Source organism: Hyperoodon ampullatus (assembly GCF_949752795.1).
Source record: "Hyperoodon ampullatus genome assembly, chromosome: 4".
Classification (NCBI taxonomy): Eukaryota; Metazoa; Chordata; class Mammalia; order Artiodactyla; family Ziphiidae; genus Hyperoodon; species Hyperoodon ampullatus.
Genome location: NC_136917.1, coordinates 175,090,974 through 175,096,239, shown reverse-complemented (window position 1 = coordinate 175,096,239; position 5,266 = coordinate 175,090,974). Strand labels below are relative to the sequence as shown.

Sequence of the window (5,266 nt, the reverse complement as noted above, 5' to 3'; positions counted from 1 at the left end):
GAAATAAATCCATGAATTGGGCTATTTTTCAGGTCTAGTACACGTAAATATCAATTTTATACTTGAAATAAGATCGCACAGAGGTATTTCACCTTGTCTAGGACTCGGCTGTCCAATACGGCAACTACCGGCCACACACGGCTGTCTGACGCCGGCTATGTTGCTGCCCTGAGCTGGGATGTGCCCTGCCTGTGAGCTATACACCGGGTATCAGAGGCTCAGAGAAGAAAAGAAGGCAAACTGTCTCATTAATAACAATTGTAATGAATAGATTACATGCTGAAATGATAATACCTTGGATATGTGGGGTTAAATAAAATATATTATTAAAACAGCTTTCACCTGTTTCTGTTTCTGTTTGTAATGTGTCTGTGGGAAATTTAATAATACACATGTGGTTCACACTCTGTTTCTTTTGGACAGCGTTGGCCTAGAGGATACCGAGAGCGCCAGCTCGACAGTGAAGGACTTGCCAGGCTGCCCTTCCACAGGCCAAAGAGGCTGGGCAAACAGGGACTGGAAAACCCAACCCAACTCGACCCACATGGGCTTGGCTCTGCCGGGCATTGGCTCCTGAGGTGGGAACGAAGGTTCTGGAACAGTGTGTCCAAGTTCATCTCATCAAGTCTCCCTTTCGTTGTTTTTGGCTGCTGGATGCCATTCCACTGGCAATGATGCCATTTGTCAGCCGGGGCGATTTTTAAACCCACAGGAAGTACATCTGGAAGACACGACCTGAGAACCATATAGTCTGCCTGGGGAGGTGGGAGATCTTTGCAGGAGGAAATTCCACAGTTTCCCGTGGGTGGGTCATGGGAACACTCAACAACCTCCACTGGCAGGAAACTTGTCTTCACATTTGCAGTTAAACTGTTTCCTCCTGATCGTTCCAAAAAATAGAGGGAGAACGGCTGGTCGCCAAACTCAGTGTAAAGTCCTTTGGTTAAATCAAAGGAAAATTTTATTTTATGCCTTAAATTTCTGTTCCACAAGCTAGATGAACGGTTCCTTGAATAAAGACAACCGGGATGTTTTTTTCCTATAAGAAACAAAGGAAGTCAATCTGGCAAACTGTCCATTTGTATGTAGGCAAGTCATGGGATTTGGGCATCAACATGTATCTGAAACCACAAGGTAATACTACCGTGCTATTCATAAGTTCAAAACCTCAGTGCAACAACATCTTGGAAGAGTTCTCTATTTTTGTTGCTCATAAAGTCCTTATGTTTACCCCAAAATACTCTCCGTGGCAACATGCCTAAAACTGAAGGGAGAGTTCAGGCTACCTTCAGGTAATTCAGGATCCTCTGGACAACGATGGCATCCTTGGGGTCATCATGCTGGACTTGTCGACGTCGCGAGACTGCGCGCCAGAGCAGGCCGCCGTCTCGGTCCTGCTGCTCAGGGAGCTCCAGTGGCTGTGCAGGCACAATGCAGGTGACACTGCTGCAAATAAGCATACAGGTGTTTTCTGGGCTTGAGACGCAGTCAGATACAGGACCAGCTGTGGCATCTGTAGGGTCTAGTGAAAAATAAAGCATGGGACCCTTGTTTAAAAATTGTTAAGAATTTCAATGTGGCTATGGCAAAGCATTAAACTAAGTGGGAAGCCTTGCTATGCATGGGCCTTGGGTGACTAACAGGCCACACGGCCATGGATCTGGCCCTGGCCTTAGAGCGCAGCACCATGGGGACAGCACTCAGGTGCTCCCCTTTGGTCAAGCATGGCACTGAGACCAAGGGGCCAGGGAAAGACCTGATGATATCTGGGTGGTAACCTGGGAAGGAGAGGTGGTGGCTGAACAATGTGGATCATGCGTGCCTGCCGAGAGCTCGGACAACCCCTTTCTAGGCTCCTGACCAAGGAGGGAGGAAACCATTCTCGTCGTCAGAGAGGACAAAACGTATCCGGGAAAACAAATATTTCTGTGGTTGTACTTTTATCCCCTCCCTCCCTCCCTCCTCCCTCCTCCCTCCCTCCTCCCTCCCTCCTCCCTCCTTCCTCCCTCCCTCCCTCCCTCCTCCCTCCTTCCTCCCTCCCTCCCTCCCTCCTCCCTCCTTCCTCCCTCCTCCCTCCCTCCTCCCTCCTTCCTCCCTCCTTCCTCCCTCCCTCCCTCCTTCCTCCCTCCTCCCTCCTTCCTCCCTCCCTCCCTTCCTCCCTCCTTCTTCCCTCCCCCCTCCCTCCCTTCCTCCCTCCTTCCTCCCTCCCTCCCTCCCTCCTCCCTCCCTCCTCCCTCCTCCCTCCCTCCTCCCTCCTCCCTCCTCCCTCCCTCCTCCCTCCCTCCTCCCTCCTCCCTCCCTCCTCCCTCCCTCCTCCCTCCTCCCTCCCTCCTCCCTCCCTCCTCCCTCCCTCCTCCCTCCTTCCTCCCTCCCTCCCTCCTTCCTCCCTCCTCCCTCCTTCCTCCCTCCCTTCCTCCATCCTTCTTCCCTCCCCCCTCCCTCCCTTCCTCCCTCCTTCCTCCCTCCCTCCCTCCTCCCTCCCTCCTCCCTCCTCCCTCCCTCCTCCCTCCTCCCTCCCTCCTCCCTCCCTCCTCCCTCCTCCCTCCCTCCTCCCTCCCTCCCTCCTCCCTCCCTCCTCCCTCCTTCCTCCCTCCCTCCCTCCTTCCTCCCTCCTCCCTCCTTCCTCCCTCCCTCCCTCCTTCCTCCCTCCGCCCTCCTTCCTCCCTCCCTCCCTCCTTCCTCCCTCCCTCCCTTCCTCCCTCCTCCCTCCCTCCCTCCCTCCTTCCTCCCTCCTCCCTCCTTCCTCCCTCCCTCCCTCCTTCCTCCCTCCGCCCTCCTTCCTCCCTCCCTCCCTCCTTCCTCCCTCCCTCCCTTCCTCCCTCCTCCCTCCTCCCTCCTTCTTCCCTCCCTTCCTCCCTCGCTTCCTCCTCCCTCCCTCCTCCCTCCCTCCTCCCTCCCTCCTCCCTCCTTCCTCCTTCCTCCCTCCTCCCTCCCTCCCTCCCTTCCTCCCTCCCTCCTCCCTCCTTCCTCCCTCCCTCCCTCCTCCCTCCCTCCCTCCCTTCCTCCCTCCCTCCTCCCTCCTTCCTCCCTCCCTCCCTCCTCCCTCCCTCCTCCCTCCCTCCTCCCTCCTTCCTCCCTCCTCCCTCCCTCCCTCCCTCCTCCCTCCTTCCTCCCTCCCTCCCTCCTCCCTCCCTTCCTCCCTCCCTCCTCCCTCCTTCCTCCCTCCTCCCTCCTCCCTCCCTCCTCCCTCCTCCTCCCTCCCTCCTCCCTCCTTCCTCCCTCCCTCCCTCCTCCCTCCCTCCTCCCTCCTCCCTCCTTCTTCCCTCCCTTCCTCCCTCCCTTCCTCCTTCTTTCCTCCCTCCCTCCCTCCTCCCTCCCTCCTCCCTCCTTCCTCCTTCCTCCCTCCTCCCTCCCTTCCTCCCTCCCTCCTCCCTCCTTCCTCCCTCCCTCCCTCCTCCCTCCCTCCTCCCTCCTTCCTCCCTCCTCCCTCCCTCCCTCCCTCCCTCCCTCCTCCCTCCCTTCCTCCCTCCCTCCTCCCTCCTTCCTCCCTCCCTCCCTCCTCCCTCCCTTCCTCCCTCCCTCCTCCCTCCCTCCTCCCTCCTCCCTCCTCCCTCCCTCCTCCCTCCTCCTCCCTCCCTCCTCCCTCCTCCCTCCCTCCCTCCCTTCCTCCCTCCCTCCTCCCTCCTTCCTCCCTCCCTCCCTCCTCCCTCCCTCCTCCCTCCTTCCTCCCTCCCTCCCTCCTCCCTCCCTTCCTCCCTCCCTCCTCCCTCCTTCCTCCCTCCCTCCCTCCTCCCTCCCTCCTTCCTCCTTCCTCCCTCCTCCCTCCCTCCCTCCCTTCCTCCCTCCCTCCTCCCTCCTTCCTCCCTCCTCCCTCCTCCCTCCCTCCTCCCTCCTCCTCCCTCCCTCCTCCCTCCTTCCTCCCTCCCTCCCTCCCTCCTCCCTCCCTCCTCCCTCCCTCCTCCCTCCCTCCCTCCCTTCCTTCCTCCCTCCCTCCTTCCTCCCTCCTCCCTCCCTCCCTCCCTTCCTCCCTCCTTCTTCCCTCCTTCCTCCCTCCTCCCTCCCTCCCTCCTCCCTTCCTCCTTCTTTCCTCCCTCTCTCCCTCCTCCCTCCCTCCTCCCTCCTTCCTCCTTCCTCCCTCCTTCCTCCCTCCCTCCCTTCCTCCCTCCTTCTTCCCTCCCTCCCTCCCTCCCTTCCTCCTTCTTTCCTCCCTCTCTCCCTCCTCCCTCCTTCCTCCCTCCCTTCCTCCCTCCTTCCTCCCTCCTTCCTCCCTCCCTTCCTTCCTCCCTTCCTTCCTTCCATTTCCTTTCGTTGCTCTTGCCTTTATTATTATTTTTTTTAGCACAGGTTAGAAGTTTCATGCAGAGGCACTGAGGCTCAGTAGCCTCAAAGAACTATATCAAAAGCCCCACCTTTGGTCCCATTGAAATGGCAAAGCATTAAGCACACAGGTATACTCTGTACCTCATGCTGAACAGCTGTCTTGAATTTTTTTCCCTCAAAGCCACATGCTTTCAGGGAGGTTGGTGGCTCTGTGTTTCCTGTTGAGTTGGTCTCCTCTCCACCCACTTCTGTTCTCACACAAGCGAGCTCATGAGTGAGACACCCAGTGCCTCAATTCAACCAGACAGACTGCTGGTTTTACACCAGGCCAGGTGCTCATCCTTGGAAAGAACCACAGACTGGTCCACACATACAGACATGATCAGTACCTTCCGGGACCATCCTGGTCTTTCCTCGTTGGCTCGGTGCAGGTGGGTGTTGTCTGATTTCATTTCAGGGTCCTCAAGGTTGAGCTCTGCCAACTACGGGTGGTGAGTGGGCTCCTCTGTCTCCATCTGCCGCAATCCTTGCTTGTGAGCGTGAATTCCTTTCCCTTGGCTCCTCTCTGGCATCTGAAAGCAACTGGGAACAATTATCTGAGCAGCAGCCTCTGTGCCCAGGTGCTGGGTGACTCACCCAAGCCTCCTGCCATCCAACTCATTAACTGTGCTTCGCTTGGGACACGCTGAGGGTGCGGGTGTCTTTCCAGAATGGCTTGGCAGGAGCCGGGTGGTTTTACGACAAGGAGGGGAGGGAGGAAGAGGGGGTGGAGGAGACCCGATTCAGCTGTGACTTGAACACCTGTCCACGCAAGCCAAGGAAAGCCTCTCCGCGCCAGCGCGCAGCCCAAGCGCAGGATTCTCCAAACCAGGGTTGTAATTAACGTCACAACATCTCCAGGGGATTCTGGAAAGAGAGGAAGAAAAAGCCTCGTCTCATCCTGTCAGGCACCACGAGGCCCCTAGTGAGGTGTCCCGCGGATGTTAAAACGGGAAAGTCTCCCTAA

General features: G+C 57.6%; 1 long non-coding RNA gene across 1 annotated transcript; it reads right to left on the bottom strand.

Annotated features, from left to right (window-relative positions):
- Positions 1–1,008: 1,008 nt before the first annotated feature.
- Positions 1,009–4,688, bottom strand: LOC307052859. Its single transcript, XR_013810878.1, has 3 exons — positions 4,650–4,688; positions 1,287–1,446; positions 1,009–1,039 (listed from the first exon to the last, which is right to left on the bottom strand). It is a non-coding gene; the product is annotated as an uncharacterized lncRNA (long non-coding RNA).
- Positions 4,689–5,266: the final 578 nt, after the last annotated feature.